The sequence below is a fragment of the Trachymyrmex cornetzi genome, unplaced genomic scaffold, assembly GCF_001594075.2.
Source record: "Trachymyrmex cornetzi isolate Tcor2-1 unplaced genomic scaffold, Tcor1.1 scaffold1876, whole genome shotgun sequence".
NCBI lineage: Eukaryota > Metazoa > Arthropoda > Insecta > Hymenoptera > Formicidae > Trachymyrmex > Trachymyrmex cornetzi.
The window spans coordinates 11,471-24,385 of NW_017296501.1; the positions used below are offsets into that span (position 1 = coordinate 11,471).

At 34.9% G+C, this 12,915-nt stretch overlaps 1 pseudogene; it reads right to left on the bottom strand.

The window, feature by feature from the left end:
• Nucleotides 1-4,285: 4,285 nt before the first annotated feature.
• LOC108759462 (uncharacterized) lies at nt 4,286-12,460 on the bottom strand (annotated as a pseudogene).
• Between the last annotated feature and the right edge of the window lie 455 nt (nt 12,461-12,915).

Genomic DNA, 12,915 nt, shown 5'->3' on the forward strand with positions numbered 1-12,915 from the left:
GTGCAGGCCCGCGCGGCCTTGAATCCTCGCTCATGCGAGCGGGCAATGAGGTTTCCTGTCAAGGGTGGCGTCCCTGTTCACGGCCCCTGTACTTCCTGGCCTGGCGGGGGAGATCGGGATGGATTTCCTCCTCGCTCCCCGTTGGGGCCCTAGGCTCCCGACGGACGTTCGTCCGGCTCCTCAAGGGCGGCCGGGAATTCTGGCCTCCTTCGGTGCTCTGCAAGGGGTGTATGGTGAAAGTATGGTCCTTTTTTTATGCGACAGCGGTTACAAGCAATGATATAAAACGGTACAACCTGTTAATCCGGGCTCCCGGATGTGTGCCCTTCTCTCTGCTCTGCGGCCGTCCTTACGATCCGGTCCTTCTTCTGTCTTCCTTCCAGGGTGGCGGGCGAGACGGCACGATGATACAATGACATTTCACCGCAGCAGCCGAGCGTGATCCGTGGCGCGTCTACGCTTCCTGATACGCTTGGTCAATTACGCAAAAGAAACGCTAGCATAAAAGATTAAAATCTGCCAAGTAAATTAAATGACGCGAATTTTAACGCACGTTCGCAGGTTCGTTTGCACGCGCGCTCGCCTACGCGCTCGCCCTTCGAGCCGGTAGAAAGCACGAGTCCGCCGTCGACAAGTCCGCATAGTGACGGACAAAATGTCACGTCACAGTGTGTATAAACGTATGTACGTATAAACATATGTATAAACGTATGTATAAACGTTTGTATAAACGTATGTATAAACGTATGTATAAACGTATGTATAAACGTATGTATAAATGTATGTATGTATAAACGTATGTATAAACGTATGTATAAACGTATTTATAAACGTATGTATAAACGTATGTTTGAACGTATGTATAAACGTATGTATGTATAAACGTATTTATAAATGTATGTATAAACGTATATAAACGTATCTATAAACGCATGTATGTATAAACGTATGTATATGTGTATGTATAAACGTATGTATAAACGTATGTATAAACGTATGTATGTATAAACGTATGTATAAATGTATGTATAAACGTATGTATGAACGTATGTATAAACGTATGTACGTATAAACGTATGTATATACGTATGTATGAACGTATGTACGAACGTATGTATAAACGTATGTATGTATGTATGAACGTATGTATAAATGTATGTATGAACGTATGTATAAACGTATGTTCGTATAAACGTATGTATAAACGTATGTATAAACGTATGTATGAACGTATGTACGAACGTATGTATAAACGTATGTATGTATAAACGTATGTACGTATAAACGTATGTATAAACGTACGTATAAACATATGTTTGAACGTATGTGTAAACGTATGTATAAACTTATGTATAAACGTATGTATAAACGTATGTACGTATAAACGTATGTATAAACGTATGTATGAACATATGTATGTATACATATATATGTATGTTTGTATGTATGTATGTATGTATGTATATATAAACTCATGACAAAGAAAATACATAGAATGATATGATAAAGAAAATACTTAGGAAGACGCGATACAACGTGTTGCGACATGTTTAAAATTCTTGGAAAAAGTGGGACGACCTTCCCCTTCTTCGATTTTAGAAGTATTACGATATACGAAGTATCGCAATCTATGAGGATGTGATCGGTCTTACGATACCCGCTTCTACGTACGGTGGAAAATGTACTTCGCCAAAGAGAGCAGTGCATCGAACGACGTGAAGAAGGAACATAACATGTAAGTCTCAACGTTTTTTAATAAATAATGTTTTTTATACAATAAATAACGTTTTTCAATATTATGTATATACACAGTATGGAGCGTCGCGCGGTGCGCTTACTGAGCAGACGTTACGACTTGACGAGTACTGGCTACAAGTATTTGGAAATTGGAATCAACGTTGGTCCACCGAGTTACGTGGAGATCGCCCTGGGAGATCATCGCGGACACGAACTGTCGCTGTCTCTCGAAACTTGGAAGGGCCTCTACGAGCAGCGATGTAATATTTACAAAATGCTGCGAAACGAATACAAGGATAATTTTATAAGCGTTGGACCGCTAACCGTCAGAGTTTGCATGTTGCAGAACAATGCTACGCTCGTGCGTCTCGATTCTTCATCCGTACGCATGATGATGACCGAAACGACGCTACACCGTATGTTCGAGTTTGACGGGTGTATCGATCTAATGTTCGAACAATTAGTCCGACTCGTCGATATGGTCGATGTCAAATATACGCAATTCTCCAATATCGCGTTCAAGAACGCTATACGCAATAGTGATGCCTTCAATGTACATCAGCTCGTCGATTGTGAGCTATCAGCTTTATTTTTTAATATGTACGAAAAAAATCGGTGTAATTATAGATGAATAAAATAAAATAAAATAAATTCATTCGCATCGCTATATATGTATTTATTTTAATACCCATCCGTCATATCCTTTGCCCTAGTAAAATAAAAAGAAAAGAATACAGCGTATTGTGAAAACTAAGTCATAAAAAAGACAAAAGGAAAAAAGGTTGTCGTACTTCTATGGGTGGGTGGCGGCGGCGGCCGGAGACCTTCCTTCTCCGCGCTCTAGCCACATAGCGTTCTCTCAATAATTATAAAATTTAATTGTATTCAGGTATTTTTTAAATAATTAATAAACGCTGTTTATAGAAAAATTATGTATATCGTGATTCAAAAACGGTTGGAGCATATACCCTTTGTAACACTTTTCGTTCTATAACTATTTGTTTTTTGTTCATGGCAATATTTCCTTTTTTGTGATGTTTTTTGTTGTCTTGTACGTGCCTGCAGTCCCCAAAATCTGGGATGCCTTACTGCCACTCCACATGACGTCATACGCCGCCACCGAAGAATCCCCCGCGCCCCGCATTCCCCTCGGAGTTCCTGAGTTAGAACTCTCATATATATACGAGGGGGGACCCATAAGTTCCGGGAATTACGCTGTGGTGGGGAGGGAGAGTGGGGGAACCTATTGTTTGACCACATGTCCGTTAGTGTCACGCCACCTGCGTCAGTGTGCAAAGTTGTGTCGCTGTGAGTGCATCGGTTCGCCTGTGAGATTTTTTTTAGTAAAACAACTTTTTACATTTCGGCGAAAACGTAATGGCAGATTGTCGAGAACAACGCGCGGCTGTGAAATTTTGTTTCCTGTTGGGGAAATCGGCCGCGGAAACTATTGTAATGCTTAAGACTGCTTATGGGGATGCTGCCTTAAGTAAAACCAGAGTTTACGATTGGTTTTCACGTTTTAAAAATGGAGAAATGTCTATTGAAGACCAATTTCGTTCCGGACGCCCCTTAACGTCAAGAACTGATGAAAACGTCGACAAAATCAATACCGTCGTTCGTGAAGACCGTCGCCGAACCATTGATCAACTCTGTGAGATGTCGGGAATGTCATGGAGTTCAATTCAGAGAATTTTATCCGAAGATTTGCACATGAGAAGGGTTGTAGCCAAATTCGTTCCGCGACTTCTCACAGACGAGCAAAGGGAGCGTCGACTTCAAGCATGTTTTGAGCTTCAAAATCAGCTCGAAGAGGACCCTGAATTTTTTTCCAAGGTGATTACTGGTGATGAATCGTGGTGCTATGGATACGACCCCGAAACAAAGCAGCAATCAAGCCAGTGGAAGACAGCTGGCTCTCCTCGTCCCAAAAAAGCTCGCCAAGTGAAGTCAAACATCAAGACAATGCTCATTTGTTTCTTCGATTGCAGAGGTGTTGTGCACGCGGAGTTCGTTCCCCCGGGTCAAACTGTCAACCAGAAGTTCTACTTGGAGGTTTTGAAAAGATTGAGGGAGAGTATCCGGAAGAAAAGGGCAGATCTTTGGCGCACAGGCGACTGGTTCTTCCATCATGACAACGCGCCGGCCCACACCGCCCTTTCCGTGAAGCAATTTTTGACCAAAAACGCCATGACACCAATTGTCCACCCCCCATACTCACCGGATCTAGCCCCCTGTGACTTCTTTTTGTTCCCCAGACTCAAAAGGAATATGAAAGGAAAGCGTTTTGCCACTGTGGAGGAGGTGAAACAAAAATCGCTGGAAGGCTTAAAGGACATCCCGATGAGTGAATTTAAAAACTGTTTTGAACAATGGAAGAATCGTTTGGAGAAGTGCGTTGTGGTCAATGGCGAATACTTTGAAGGTGATAAAAATTTGGTGTTAAAATATTGAGAAATAAAGAAGTTATGACGAAATTCCCGTTTTTTTTGGGTCCCCCCTCGTACTACTCACAGAGAATGATAAACTAGCATATAAGAGTATACCATTAGCAACGAATGCTCATAGGCGCAGTCATAAAGCGGATAATCCAATATTGGGTAATAAATGATACAAATAAGAATATAATAGCACCCTTGGTGTCAGGTAAAATACAAGTTGGAACGGGTGTACCATCCACCTGGAAATTAAACAACAAGTCAGGTAAAAATGTTGGAAAAGGTATTATACCACACATCATAATCCTAAACGACAATAAAATCGATTATGTTCATTGGGACGATCCTAACGAGCTCGTGGATTGCCTCCGATTGCTTGAGGCCTCACGTCAAGCGGGTCACAACGCTCACGATAACGAAATTTTTTCCATTATCGAGGAACTTCGTGAAGCTGGACTTATAAATTGAAATGGGATATGCAGTCATCTTTTAGTCGACATCGATCAACGTTTACGTCAGATCTTTGTAATATTTTTGCGCATTATACCGCGTTAAAAAAAAACATGTCTGAGAAGAAAAATCTTGAAAAGTGGCGACTGGTGGAAGAACTGCACGCTCCAGCGAGAAAAAAATTTTCCACGCAGACGTGTCATAGTTTACAGATACGATTACCTGTGGCAGGCTGATGTGGTCGAGATGCGCTCTTACACACGATTCAACAAAGGGTATCACTACATTCTCACCGTTATCGATGTGTTGAGTAAGCATGCATGGGCCTTACCGTTCAAAACCAAGAGTGGAAATGAGATGGCTACAGCGATTGCAAAAATAATTCGAAGTGATGGAAGATGCCCGAAAAATTTACAAACTGATATGGGAAAAGAATTTTACAACGCAAATGTACAAAAACTCTTGAAAAAACACAACATAAATCATTATTCAACGTATTCCGTAATGAAGACATCGGTCGTCGAACGGTTCAATAGCACGTTGAAAAACGACATGTGGAAACAATTTACGCATGATGGAAATTATAAATCGACTTGCTACCGCGTCTAGTGTCGGAGTACAACGCGCGAAAGCATCGAACTATCGGTATGCGACCCATCGATGTGATTCCCACGATCGCCGACAAACTCTTAAACACTGTGTACAGTAGTGTAAAGGCCGTCGCACTCCCGCGATTCAAAGTTGGTGACTCAGTACGTGTGTGTAAATTCAAGACGATCTTTGAGAAAGGTTACACGCCAAATTGGACCACGGAGGTGTTTAGAATCGTCAAAATGCAGAGAACTAATCCGTGACGTATCTTCTGGAAGATTATCGCGGAAAACCGGTCGCTGGATGATTCTACGAGTATGAGTTGCATCGCGTTGCTGATCCCGACGTATATCTAGTTGAAAAGGTGTTGCATAAAAAAGGAGACAAGATTTATGTGAAATGGCTAGGATTTGATAATTCACATAACTCATGCACTGTTAGGGTATGAGCACAAGGATTGCCGTAACGCTTTACGGCAGTCTTAAGTTGTAGACGTAAGTAACGCACAAGCATTGGCGTATGACTTTACTTATGTACATTGCCATATCTTTCGATAGCGTGCTATCGTGTGCCTTATAAGTAAAAGTAAGTAATCTAATCATTTGTAATAAAAATCGAAAGTAATTTTATTAATTACTCCAATAGTAAATAATAAGCGCTTTATCAAGTTATTGTTAAATGTGTTTTTACATAGATTTAACTAAGTAGCCAATGATATCTTTATAGGTTAGCTGCAATATTTTTTCTTGTTACATAAGACCACTTTAAGAATCTTTGTTTGCAGTTCTTACATTTTTTCATAAATTATTAATATTTATTAATATTTTATTTATAAGTTATTAATTTATTGTCCTTTTTTAGATTGCTATTAAAAGAAAATATTAAAAATGTCAGATCATCAGAGTTATTGTTCAACTAATGAAGACAGTAATTTTTCCCAAAATGTGGCTTTCCCAGAATGTCTTGATGACTCAGAGAATATTATTATTGAAGAAAAAAATGGCGATAAATTTTTAATTGCTTTATATAGAGAACGATCCTTTCTCTATGATAAGAAAAATGTTAATTTTAAGGATACATTAATGAAAGAAAATGCTTGGAATGAAATATCTAAAACAATGATTGCAACAAATTGTGGTAACTTCTTATTAAGATATTTAATTTAATTTTAATTTACATATGATTTTTAAATTTATTATTAAACTTTTATTACAGGTGATTTTTATACACCGGATTATTGTCAAAAAAGGTGCACTTCATTAAGAGAACAATATAATCGTGAGAAAAAAAGAACCGAAAATCAGTCAAGAAGTGGAAGTGCTGCTTCATCTTTTAATTGTCATAAATTTCCATTTTTTTCTCAATTGACATTTTTGGACCAATTTATCAAAAGGCGAAGGTAAAAAGGTTAAAAACCGAAGGTTAAAAAGACAAAAAATGAATGAAACTAAAGAGTTAGAACAAACTTTTTTTGATATGAGCAATAGCATTAAGAATTATATGGAGACTTCAAAATCAGCAGATAATGCATTTATGGAATTCATAAAAATACAGTTTAACAGTATTCCAGAATATGAAAAGAATATTAGAAGAAAAATGATTATTGCTATATCTACACCACTATAAAAATATTTTTCATTTTATTATTTGCTCTATGTTTCACATATTAATAATTATTTTATTGTCAGATCAACATAAGTACAACTTGTTATTTAATTTTCTATCTGTGATACATTATATATATGTGATAATTTAGTTTTCTATCTGTGATAAACTATTATAATGCTTATTACAGTAACAAATTAAGAATTTTTTTTACTATGTTTATTATATTATTATGAATTAAAACAAATTATTTTGTTATGCGTTTATTATTAATAAAAATATCAAAAGCAAAAAGTGCTACGAATAGTTAACGTGTGAAAATTTATACTTATGAAATGTTAAATGTAATAAGTATATTTCTGTTACTACTTTTAAAAGATTATTAAATTGTTTTTAATAGTTACTTATAACTAAAATAACTATTTGAATACAGAATATAGAACATAGAATATAGAATATAGAAAACTATTTTTTATTAGCATTTATTGTATTCATCTTCATGTGAACCGCTATGAATGAAGTCGTACTGTCATTCTAATTCTCCATCTGGGGAAACAAAATATTTACATAATGTATCTCTTTGAGTTTGAGCATTCCTGACGTCATCACTACATTCTTCAACATTTGGCAATGACATCCATATTGTATTCTACAATGTTAATGTACATACATATAATTTTCAAAATATGTAAAATATATACATAATAACTGTAAATTTTTTTAGTTACTCAATTATAGCCTTTTACCTGGTTGATATTAGATACATCATTTTCTATAATTATTTCTTTACTGTAATATTTATGTCCACTACGTTGCTCTTCCATTAGAACATAATTATGTAAACAAACAGAAGCTGTTACAATTATATTAGTGGTTTCCGGCAACATACAAATAGCTGTGTGAAATATTCTCCATTTATTGGTAAAAATGCCAAAAGCACTTTCGACGCTTCTACGTGCTCTAGAAAATCTATAATTACAAATTTTTTGTTTATCACTTAAATTTTTACCAGCATAGGGTTTCATTATTCTATTTGAGAGTCTAAAAGCATCATCAGCAACAAAGTATCTAAATGTCTTCATGTTGCTACCAGGGAGATTATTAGTTCCTTTCGATAGATTCAACTGTTCATTTCTTAGATTAATTCCTATTTGGGAATCATTAAAAATTCCTCCATCACTATTTCCTGTATTAAATCAGATAAATTATTTTGATTTTAATAAATGTATAAATTGTATAATTCAGTGATAAAAAATAAGTTAAGCTAAATGTTGGGCTTATATCAACATAGTAATATACTGAAAACGATATTAAACATTTGATCTTACATTAACTTCAGTAATTTTGTTTTTATATAAATATATTTTTCTTTTATCATTAATTTTAATTCTGCTGAGCCATTAGATTTACTTATTACTTATTACTTATTGATCATTACATCTTTCTAAAGGGCTTACCTCCATAGGCTCCAATGTCAACTAATGTGAATCTATACAAATGGTCTGCCACTGCCATTAATACGATGCTATAATATTTTTTGTAATTATAAAATAATGTTCCGAAATTTGGGGGACAGTTTAGCCTTATATGCTTTCCATCAACAGATCCAACACAATTAGAAAGGTTCCATCGATTCCAATACCCATCTGCGCATTTTTTCCAGTCATTTTCAGTAGGAGATTTCAGGTATAATAGTCCCAAAACTTTGATCAATACTGAACAAACTTCCTTAATTATTTTTCTCACCGTAGATTCTCCGATTCGAAATGAGATAGCAATTGACAATGACAAATTACCCGTAGCAAGATATCTATAAAAAAATGTATAAATAAGATTTAAAATCTGTAATAGAAATTATTTTATTTTAAAATAAAAATTAATAATTACAATAGAAAATATATATATCCTTATAAAATTATTACTTTAAAGTTATTATAAGTCTATGTTCTGGAACAAGAGCTTGTATACTTTTTTTTTTAAATGTGGTGTTGTTAATTCCACAAGTCTTGTAAAATGTTCAAATGTCATTCTAGTATAGCGATAAAACATTTTTTTATCATTTTTAAGCTCTTGAAACAAATTTTCATAATCTCCATATTGAACTCTCTTTTGATTAATAGGTCTAACATGCCATCGTCTATGTAACCATCTAATTTGTTTTTGTTTACGTTTAAGCAAAAAATATGCAAACATTCAATGATACACCGAGATAAAAAATTTCATCTTAAGTTTCTAATTTCATTTAATATTCTCTTCGGCCTGTTTATAAAAAAGGACAATAAATTAATAACTTATAAATAAAATATTAATAAATATTAATAATTTATGAAAAAATGTAAGAACTGCAAGCAAGATTCTTAAAGTAATCTTATGTAACAAGAAAAAATATTGCAGCTAACCTATAAAGTTATCATTGGCTACTTAGTTAAATCTAAGAATACATTTAACAATAACTTGATAAAGCGCTTATTATTTACTATTGGAGTAATTAATAAAATTATTTTCGATTTTTATTACAAATGATTAGATTACTTACTTTTACTTATAAGGCACACGATAGCACGCTATCGAAAGATATGACAATGTACATAAGTTAAAGTCATACGCCAATGCTTGTGCGTTACTTACGTCTACAACTTAAAACTGCCGTAAAGCGTTATGGCAATCCTTGTGCTCATACCCTTAGGCTACGTTCCAAAACGTCCTCTCCGAGGAAAATTTTACTCAAAATATATAGTACACGTAACATATATTATAGTAAAATTTTCCTCGAAGGACGTATATTGGAATGTAGCCTTAGAAATGTTCTTAAATTTCATTAACTTTTAATGTACATTGATGAATGAAATTTAATTTCTCTGTAACTGAAAGAACTATTAATGCACATGTTAATGAAATTTAAGTTTACAGTAACTGAAAAATTAAGTGTAATGAAATTTAATATACTTTTATAAATGACATTTAATTAATCGTAATTGAAATAACTATTAATGTACATATTAATGAAATTTAATGTTCTTTTACATTTACAAATACTAATAATATTTTAATTAAGCCTAATACTATTAACGCTTAACGTTTAATACGTTTACGTTTCTTATATATCATTAACGTAAATTACTTTTCAGTTACAGGTCTCGTACTTTTCATTAACGTGTAAATTAATTTCTACAATAATGTGTTCATTAATTTCAATACACACGTTCATCACATTTAAAACTACTGTAATTTAGTTTTTATTTACATCATTCATTACATTTAATTTCGTGCATAACCACATGCTTCCTTTACATGTTAATTAAAATTCATTGAGAAATTTCTAACAGTGTGGATATACAAGGATGTGTTATAAAAATTAAAATTTATCATAAAATTTATTACAAATTGTTTAATTTTTTTCCCTATGTAAATATATTATACACGTTACACATACATATTATACGTACATACATATATGCATATGTACACTGTTAGAAATTTCTCAATGAATTTTAATTAACATGTAAAGGAAGCATGTGGTTATGCACGAAATTAAATGTAATGAATGATGTAAATAAAAACTAAATTACCGTAGTTTTAAATGTGTGTATTGAAATTAATGAACACATTAATATAGAAATTAATTTACACGTTAATGAAAAGTACGAGATCTGTAACTGAAAAGTAATTTACGTTAATAACCTGTAAGAAACGTAAACGTATTAAACGTTAAGCGATAATAGTATTAGGCTTAATTAAATTATTATTAATATTCGTAAATGTAAAAGTACATTAAATTTCGATACGCTTAACTTTTAAGTTAACTTTTAAGTTAAGCGTATTGAAATTTAATGTACTACAAACTTAAATTTCATTAATATGTACATTAATAGTTATTTCAATTACGATTAATTAAATGTCATTTATATCCACATAAATGAAAATATATTAAATTTCATTACACTTAATTTTTCAGTTACTGTAAACTTAAATCTCATTAACGTGTGCATTAATAGTCCTTTCAGTTACAGAGAAATTAAACTTCGTTCACCAATGTACATTAAAAGTTAATGAAATTTAAGAACATTTCTAACAGTGTACGTTCATACGTACATACGTTTATACATACGCTTATACGTATGTCTATACATACGTTTATACATACATACGTTCATACATATGTTTATACATACATACATACATACGTTTTTATACGTACGTTTATACATACCTTCATACATACATACATACATACATTCATACATACTATGCATAATATACATATTAAACATAATGTACAAAATATACTTATTAAATATATATACATACTATATACAAATTTATTTACACCGGTGATGCCCCCATGGAATCTGGCACGATATATCGCTTATCGTCATACGGACTTAGAGCGATTTTGGTTTCTGATATTGTGTATACTTCATGCAATTTAGATCTTATGCACAACTGCCTGCGCATCATTTCGATTTCATTATTTAGACATTGCGTGTAATCATCGAATATTATAGATTTTGCTATAACATTGCTCTTGACACTTTTTGCCTTCTTCATATCCCTCTTTTTTTCTACGCGCAAGGCATACATTTTCGCTCTAAGCCCGATGAATTCAGTCATGATTGCACCATTATTTTCATCCTTCATCAAGCCCAGAACTTTTTTATTCGCGAGCGGAATACCGTATGCATTGTCGACCGCGTAATCGCTACTGTCAAATTTGTTAACATCACGTTTCATAACATCGTATACATTGTCACACTCGATGTAGTAAATGAGACTGTCCGTGTCGGTGTACATAATTTTATATTTCTCACGATACAGCGGCAGCATATACTCGTGGTGAAATTCGTACAAACACGTCTTAGATATGTCTAGGATACACATACCCACGTATATCGGTTTGTCGAACTTCACCTCGAGTTTACGCATTTCTATCGCGACCAGATTTTCAGAAAAAACGCTTCTACTATGAAAGTTTGGTTTTGCGATCATTGCCTCTGCACCGATCTCCCGTCCCAACGTGTTATGTGACGCACGTCGACGTGGTTGCGCACATTCTCCATGGTCTTGCCGAAAACCGCATTGTTCAGTTTGTATAAATTTTTCTTGAATTCATTCTTTGCCAAAGTTCTAAATTTTGTGTTGAGTTCAATATAATCACAAAGCCACGGAGATTGTGTGAATTGTAGTATACGGTGAACCTTTGCGATACGGAGACCGTGACGAATACATTCTTGTAGATTGCGATAATAAATTACGTAACGTTGTTTATCGCATAATGTTGCGAGGAGCTTGTCTTCTCGCTTACCGGGTGGTTTCTCGCGTGTCGGGGAAAACGGTAGGTCCGCGTGAACGTCATGGAGATGTTGTGGATACTTCAAGTTCACCTCGAGAATATAGCCTGTTGGTGAATCTAGCGCGATGGTCGTAAAATCGAAATTGTACACGTCGTCAACTCATCGAAAATCGGCGTATGGCAATGGTTGACACATTGCCCAGCCGTACAAGTTGTTAACGTCAAAATACATAAGATATGTCGACGGTTTCGATGGATCGTACGAGTGCATGCACTTGTTGGCCCGCGCGTATCTGTTCGAACATTGGCTCAGACCTCCACGTATACCATGTTCGATGAATAGAACCATGTCGGTAAGAAGTTCGAAATTGACACGAGTATGTTTCAACATCGCGTCTCACGTAAAACCCGGTAGTGTATAGTAATATGCATAACACGCGACGCAACTGTTGCAAAAATTTTCAAAAATATCAGTCAACAATAAGACATCCGTTTTTATATATACTATATTCGCCGAGCGTTTGGATGGAGAACCGTTGCCATACGTTCACGGCGTTCGCGTAATCACTCTCGCATACAGTATCACCTGTCAGTGAACTATAAAATAATTCGCGCGATGGTAACTGTAACCGTACTCGCGAGCAACGGCACAACTTCGTCGCGTGTCCTCGGTACTCAAAGTACGCAAAAGTATCTTCTCTCCCTCGGTAGCAGAATTTTGCGACAGCCAGGCGGTTCTTCGGCCAGAATTGTAATTCTTATTACTAAGTTGGGCGCCAGGCACGAGAGAGCGTGCCACTCTTT